At 40.2% G+C, this 8,656-nt stretch overlaps 1 protein-coding gene across 1 annotated transcript in view; it reads left to right on the top strand.

Moving 5' to 3' along the window:
• The first annotated feature begins 7,936 nt into the window (after nt 1-7,936).
• Nucleotides 7,937-8,656, top strand: part of ZBTB39 (zinc finger and BTB domain containing 39) — a 16,921-nt gene continuing 16,201 nt past the window's right edge. Inside the window, exon 1 of the mRNA XM_072407805.1 lies at nt 7,937-8,047. The gene's annotated coding sequence lies outside the window, so the exon portion shown is untranslated. The remainder of the gene's footprint in view (nt 8,048-8,656) is intronic.

Here is an 8,656-nt window from a genome sequence, read left to right on the forward strand (position 1 = left end):
AAATCTGGTCACCGAAGTTCAGGCGAATTGTCGCTCAGAAATCTGAGCCCTGCACACTGATTTGCAGTCTCTGGCAGGCAGAGTGGATGACTTGGACGACTATGTCCAGCAAGCTAAAGGGGATATCGAGGCCCTCACACACAAATCTCTGGAAAGTACTGAAAAGTTCAGGGATCTCTACCGTCTTTTTGAGGACCTGGACAATAAAAGTCGCAGGAATTATATTAGAGTCCGGGGCCTACCTGAGGCCACCCAAGATGTAAATTTAAAGCTGGTTTTACAAGCATTCTTTACTGTACTAGGGTACTAGGGTGTCCTTCTTCTCAGGAGATTAAAATCAACAGGGCCTTCAGAACCTCCAGACTACCCGGCAGAGCTTCCAGGTCACAAGATGCTTTATGTCAATTGGAAGATCCTGACCTGAAAAATGACATTTTGGCTACTGCCAGAAATATGCATAATCTTGAATGTAATTGTGCTCCCCTTTAGCTTTATTTATTGATTTATTGTGGCATACCCTGCAGCAACTTCGTTTATTGCAGCCGCTACTGACAATATTATCGCGTACAGATGGGGCTTTCCTTTTAGCCTTTCTGCTCGCAGAGATGGAAAAACATCTACATTTCATTATCTGGAGGTTCTGTAGAGAACTGGGTATTGATCAGCCAAAACTCCCAGGCTGGGAACCTAAGGACCCTCCACACCCACGGTCCTCCTCATGGCAGGTAGTAGCATCTAAGAGGTGATCCAAGCGCAGAATTCAGGACTCGCCATCACCACCTGAGCACTCTTCTGGATCACAACGCTAATATTCTTCTAAGTGACCGGCTGGCCCTTACTGTGAGACTTACCCTTGACCCATATTTGATATTTCATATAAGATGCTTACCTTTCTTGATTATATGCTGTTTCATATATGCCCTAGTGATGTTTACCAGAATATTACTGTGTTGCCTTTGCCCTAGTTACTAGGTAGGCCCTCCCCAGCGCTGGGACACTGCAAGTGGTCAGCGTTGATCATTACAATGATCACCTGTTTACGGTTCAATGGTTCCTCTTTTGTGACCCCTTGGGCCTCCTGCCCCTTTAGGAGGGTATGCTCACCCACCAAGCAGTATTGTTCCCTGGACTCCTGGAGGGCGTGGCAGGGACCGGAGAGTGTCAGACCTTTCTTGGTCGCTGATTAGCGACTTAGGGTTTGCTGGGTAATTTTCTTTGTTTGGTTTTATTTTATGTAAGCTCTTCGGGGCAGGGTCCTCTCCTCCTGTATCACTGTCTGTATTAGTCTGTCATTTGCAAACCCTATTTAATGTACAGCGCTGCGTAGTTTGTTGGCGCTATATAAATCCTGTTTATTAATAATAATAATAATAATAATAATTTTATGTTTCTTCCCCTTTTGGGTTCCCCTGATATCTCCCTGATTCCTGTTTCCTTTTCTGAGTGTGACACTTTGCCCCTATGTCTGGGTCTGGACTGTGCCTGGGACACTCATGTCTGGGCATCTCGCTTCACTGAGGGGACCCCCTCCCAGGTCTTCCTTAGTTACCATGGGTGCTAGAATTTTGTCTTTTAATGTTAACGGTTTGAACTCTAACACAAATTCCCTGGTGATGACCCCACTTGCTGGCAATGTGTGGCCCCCCGGAGCACACTTTCTGGTTCTGTCCCATCATTCAAGGGTACTAATCTTGAGTTATTAAATTACTCTCACCGTGGGGGGGGTCAAACAGCAGATATCTCTGGATCCTCTTTCCCACTTTCTAGGTCAACCTTTTAGGACATTACTAAGCTTTACTCATAAACTGGTGTCTCATATTTTAGTGGCAGCATGCTAATCCCATCCAAAATGAAAGCTACCCTGCCCCCTTTCATGGAGGATCTGTATAAATCAATTCAGGTGGTACGCCTCAATATTTATTATACAGTATTTATATAGCGCCATCATATTACGCAGCGCTGTACAAAGTCCATAGTTGTGTCACTAAATGTCCTTCAAAGGAGCTCACAATCTAATCACCTACCATAGTCATATGTCAATAATGTAGTCCAAGGTCAATTTAGGGGGAAGCTAATTAACCTAACTGCATGTTTTTTGGGATGTGGGAGAAAACCGGAGTACCCGGAGGAAACCCACGCAGAGACGGGGAGAACCTGCAAACTCCGTGCAGATAGTGCCCTGGCTGGGATTCAAACCTGGGACCTAGCGCAAAGGCAAGAGTGCTACCTCTGAGCCACCGTGCTGCCCTCACCTCATGGAGTACCTCACAGCTCTCGTTAGGAATGCTGTAGACAATTTTGAGAAAACGTGGGAAAACTGGTATTATTATTATGCCCAGCTGGTCAGCTAAATCTCAAAGTCTCTTATGACTTATATCCTTGTCCCACTCTCACTTCCCCTTCCTCCCCCTCTTTGTTGGTTTCTTTATCGGGTCAACTGCTATTGCTTCATTATATGTGTCCTGTTATACTCGGATAATTCTTTCTCAGTTCGGTTATTTCACTTTATTGTTTTTTATTGTTTTATTCCCTTTTTCTATACGATGTGGTGCTTGTTTTTGTAATTTTGTTCAAAAAATTTTCAATTAAAACACAATTTCAAAAAGAAAATACTTAGTTTAAATTTCTGACGTGGAATGAAAATAAAAAACCTTTTATTTATAAAACAAATGAAAATCCTAAATGTTGTGAGTGCATATGTATTAATCTCCTTTGTTATAAAACCCCTAAAAAAGATCTGATCTAATAAAATAACTTTAAAAGTCATGAAATTTGTTAAACAGGGTATGCAATCAAAGTGCCACATGATCTGTCATATAATGTCCGTATACAAACAGGAAATTAAAAGCACTCTGGCCTTTGCAGTGGTGGGTCCCAGGTTTTAATCTCAGCCAGGACTCTATATGCATGGAGTTTGTATGTTCTCCCCGTGTTTGGGTGGGTTTCCTCTGGGCATTTAGATTGTATTAATGACATATATGACTAGGGTAGCGACATTAGTGGCACGTAATATGTTGGTGCTAAATAAATAAATCCTTTGTATTATACTAATTAATAATAATAAATGGAGGGCAGTGTAGCAAAGAAACCAGATATAGCACTGTAGAGTAGAATTCACAGATGGGATGGGTGAGAGGGGGGGTTAAAGGGAAACATTTACATGTATTGTAATGGCCTAGTCAAAGTCTGACATTCAATCCAGCTGAGAATCTTTGTCATGACTTGAAATGTGTTGTAAACCTATGCAAATGTAACTTGAAGGAAATGGAGCTATTCTTGCCAAGCTAACAGAGAAATATCCCAAGAAACTTGCAGCTGAGATTGCAGCAAATGGTCCTCTAAAAGGTAATAAATATAGGAGTGGAATATGCATACTTAGGTTTTTTCTGTTTGCACCTCAAAGTAGTATTCATGTTATATTGATAGTAGAGGGAAACTACTCTTGACTTTGTTTAGATGTGCATTGGTAATTAAAGATACCGTTCAAAATAAAAAATAAAAGAATGAGAAGCATAGCAGAAACTTAACCTAATAAACCATCCACACATACAGAACAAAACCATATTAAGAATTACAGTCAGCTTAACAAACAATAGAAAACCCAAAATACATATACTACATACCATTCATAACTAAAAAAATAAATGTATTTGACTGTTCTTAGTCCTGGCCAGAATACCAATGGCCAAATAAATCTAATAAACAAGAGGGTTGTCGGTACCATTTGTGTGCATAATATTATGCTGGATCAGTTACTCCTTCTTAGATTTGGTTGCTATGACAACTAAGGCCATGAAGTACAGGTTCAACTGATAACATGTCACTTTCATGAATATAAAAGTGCTAAAGCTACCATTTTGTATCATATATTATTATTGTTAAGCAAAAAGCAGCAGGGTGATTATACAATGCATCACTGACTCACATGTATTGTTATCAGCATTCCCTGTACATTGCACTACCCTAAAAAATTCTGCTTTGTTCATATACTGAGGAGATGAGCTAATTATCCAGTTAACATCAGTTATCTGGGTAAAAATGATTTGCTGATGCCAAAAATCAGAGAAAAATGACCAGACTGACTTGAGCACATAGAAAGACAACAGAAAGTCAAATAACCACTCATTACAACTGGGGTATGCAGAAGAGAGTCTCCAAACACATAAGACATTGGGCCTGATTTATTAAAGCTCTCCAAGACTGGAGAGGTTACACTTTTATCAGGGAAGCTGGGTGATCCAAAAAACCTGGAATGGATCTAGTCCAGGATTGAAAACATTTGCTAGAAAATGACTTTAGGAAATCCATTCCATTTTTTCTGTATTACCCAGGTTTACTGATGAATGTGTATTAATAAATCAGGCCCATTGAATCTTGCAGCAGAATCAAAAGACCACACTGGGTACCACTCTTGTCAGCAAAGAACACACACTGCACTACAATACACTACAATTTACACTGACAGAGAGCAACAGAAGATTGGGTCTCAATTTTTGCTGCAATATTCAGATTGTAGGACCAGAATTTAGTGTCAACCACACCAAAAGCATGGGTCCATCTTACCTTTGTGTATCCATAGTTCAGGCTGCTGGTGGTGGAGAAATGGTGTGGGGGGTATTTTCTGTCAGCCCCTTAATACTAATTGCACATTGTTTAAATGTCATGGCCTACTTTAGTATTATTACTGGTCACGTCTATTTCTTGTCCATCTTCTAATGGCTACTTCCCACAGAATAACGCACCATATCACAAAGCTAAAATGATATCAAACTATTTTCTTGAACATGACAATGAATTCTCTGTACTCAACCTCCACAGTCACCAGATCTCAATCCAATAGAGCACTTGGTAGATGTGGTGGAATGGGAGTTTTGCATCATGGATATGCAGCTGACAAAAATGCAGCAAATGCATGATGTTATCGTTATTATGCACCTAAATTCCCAATCTTTCCAGCACCTTTTTAAATCTTTACCAAAAACAAAATGTGTTGTGTGTATGCCAGGTGTCATATATGTGCATTATACACTGTGGTTATGCTTAGGCTTGTTATCTAATCGAGCTTATAAAGGCCACACGGAGTGTTCAATGTAGGTATACTTATTCCAGAAACATTTGAAAAAGATAATATTCCACTAACACAATGCTTATGAGAACAGAATACCCCTTGCCTGTTATACATATAGTGTACTACTTAAAAATAAATAATGAACATTCCATTTGTAACAATATTCAAAAACAGCATAAAAAAGAATCACAAAACACTCAGCATTTTTAATTTTGTATTAATTTTGTTTCACAGCAACCAGGTGTAACCCGGAGCAACCATGTCATGAACAAGTTTTCCAGAGCTCTGAGTTTAAAAAGCAATTAGTGATCACCTCTGTGCATCCCTTGTTATAGATGAAGAAAATCACCAGATTCATTTTGACCCCTGAATAAAGATATTGTCAAATCAACACTTGTTTGACAAGCATCCATTTTTTTTTGTATATGGATGAATATAGCCTGAGTAATACTCCACTGTCCTTTCTCTCGTTTAGATCCTACAATCATATCTATTATAAATAACAAACAAATAAATGTGCATAGTGTTAAACTTGTTTTTATTCAAGTTACAAATAGGTAAAATCACCCACATAAAAAGTACTTTATACACCACTCACAGTTTGCACATCTGATTGAATCATATTCCTGCCTCTCATGCTCAAACCCTCAAGCAGCAATCATTTTCAGTATGGCAGCTCTGAGAACACAACCCTTCTGGAACACCTCAAATTTTCAGCTGAACCACTCAGAGGGTGAGAGTATTCTAAAGGGGAGGTGTTCTCAGAGGTGCCTTGATGGAGGAAATTGTCATGGACCACAACCCACTGTAATTGAACAAAAGACCATCGACATACTGTAGGTCCATATGATAGGATCACTCTCTGTGTTACATTTTGCTGACATGTTTGTAATAATGTGTGCTTTTCTGCACATTATTGTTTGTTGCCTTGAAGCAGCCCATTTAATTGAATAGCCTGACAATGTACAAACATGTTCCAAAAAACAGACATGTATTTTTGGCAACATAACTGTTACCAATCCACCTGCAGATCCTCTGTTTAGCATCTTGCAGCATCACCAGCAACCCTTTAGTCATATTGATTCAGTCATTCTCTGAATCACCAGCACACTACATGCAGCTGGAGGATTTAAAGAGTGTGTTCTGTAGCCAATGAGAAGGTTCCTGGTTGTGATCCTGTCCTGCTATTGGATGTTGGTCTCATGTAGTCCTCTGTACATGCTGTAACGAAACGATTGTTCAAATATAATCCAACAATATTGTACACACAGTGGATACAATCGTTTGAACGATACAGGGAGTGACATGTAAAGGAGAAAGTGTATTGCAGAAACATGCACAATCACTGAACGACTGTACACACGATAGATAGTGAACGATCGTCGGCCAATCAGATCCGCCGTCCCAGTCGTTCATTTCCAATGACAATCCTCGTTCGTCGGCCTCGTTGGTCACTTTTTTTTAGAAAGTTGTTTGGCTAATCAGTAGTTCGTTGGTCATTCGTTTCCAATGATAATTATTAAACGCGTGTACGCAGCTTAAGACTATTTGCCCTGGCTAATCCTGTATATTCCACCAGACGGTGTAAATTCTGCCAGACAGCATCTCTTCACCAAAACTCAGTCAGAGGACCATAACACAAAAAGAGCCCTAACAGCATAATCCATAGTACTGTATGCAATGCATTGTGTTTTGCTGCAACACCATAAAATGAATGGCACCACAACAAATTGCCGAGCACCAAACGGGGGAAAATGTGAACCCATACTAATTCAAGAGAACACTGTTACCTACATACTGTAGATCGCACAGATATATTTTTCTTGTAGATATAAAAATCCTGCAATGAATACCTGTTTTGGTGGCTCATTTCTTCGGGTAGATCCAATCAACATATATGCTCCTGTAGGTTACATAAATGTCCCAGAATGAAATGAGAATGGAAATAAAGAGGTGGTTAGAGAAGATTTAAGTTTACCATATATGTTAAACTCCAACCGTATAATCTCAGTTTTGGGATTCACCAATTCTACATAATGTGAACACTCAGCTAAATTATATAATCAATCTGTAGACAGTCAGGCAGGCCCTACATTGCTGTAGGTAGATAAAAAAAGATTTTACACTCAGATTTTATTGTGTCTGATGAGTTTTAAACAAGAAAGGGTTTGAAAGATAAAAGAAAAAAGAGCAGGAATGAAGGAATAAGTGTGAATAGTCAATCCTGGCTTACACTTTGGGCAGTGGCAAAATATTCGGGTGAGAACTGGATGAGATGATACAGCAAGCAAGGTGACCTGGGGAACCCCAGAAATTTCCATGCATAGCAATGTCTGTTTTTTACCTAATGGCTTTATCAATCTCTTACCTAAAACTCCCAGTCAGGTGACCATAACTTAAAAAAAGAAAACTTTCTCACCGACTTCTGCATACCTCACAAGTGTTCTTGATTTAGAGGAATGGTCCTTCTATCAGAACTCCATCCCTTTTTCCTCTTCAATTGTTCCTACTTTTTGGCGGATATATAACTCTCCATAGAAAATATATTATTAAACTATTTTAAAAGGATTTTGCATTTAAACTTCCATCCAGCCTCTAAATTTAGAATGCATTTATTATTACAAAAAAAAAGGTAATTTTACCTTTTTACAGTTTTTCATATTAATTTTTATGGTCTGCAAATTGAAAACATGGCTGGGTTGTGATCTGCCTACATGCTTTGAGCTAAGAATTTTTCCTCTTTCCAAAATGTGGGAGGTATGTCTCTGTGGAGTGCCATAAAGGTGTCCTCGCCATCCCTAGTTGTGCACAGCCTAATATCCTCCGACCACTAGATGGCGCTGTCATAGCCTAGGGGGTAACATGAAGTGCCATAATGTTGCTCTTCTTTTGGATGGGGTCGCTCTCGTCATCTTGTACGGAGGCCGGAGCTGCCTTTGTGTTACTCTGCCGGTGAGGCACCAAAGAGACTCCGTTAAGGTGAGTCTCATTGTTCGGTGTGCGCTTCGTTTCGGCGCCATACTATTATCCGAGGAGGAATAATGTGTAGCGAGCAGCCTTCCCGGTATCTGGGGATGATTGTACGGGAGGCAGAGGAGAAAAGGAGCCCTGTTTACATTGATGGAGAGCTGGCTGAAGGCCCGGGCACCTGCCCCCCACATCTCGCACACCCCCCGTACTTCCAGGCAGTGGCGGGGCTCTGAGAAGTGCGAGGCGGCTTCATAGAGTTTGCCGTACATAGAGCGAGGCTGATATACAATGCCGTATCCCATGGCAACCAATTAGAATTTAGCTTTTTCTGATCTCACTTCAGTAAACTGATGTCTGATTGGTTGCTGTGCATTTCTTCATTGATTCTCCTTTTCATTATAATGATCAGTGTTCGGTTTCCTTTATATTTGTGTACGGAAACCTTGAAGGAAAATAAAGTGCAGTGGCTATAAATGTTCTATTGCAGGGTACAAGGTGGGTGCCCATCACTGAGATATTTATAAGGTGATAAGAGATCTGCTGACGAAAATGTTTCAGCATCTGACATGTGAACAGCACAGCCACATACAGGCTTGTCTGGAGAAATGATACATAGCA

This window comes from Pyxicephalus adspersus, chromosome 1 (genome assembly GCF_032062135.1).
Source record: "Pyxicephalus adspersus chromosome 1, UCB_Pads_2.0, whole genome shotgun sequence".
In the NCBI taxonomy this organism is placed as follows: domain Eukaryota; kingdom Metazoa; phylum Chordata; class Amphibia; order Anura; family Pyxicephalidae; genus Pyxicephalus; species Pyxicephalus adspersus.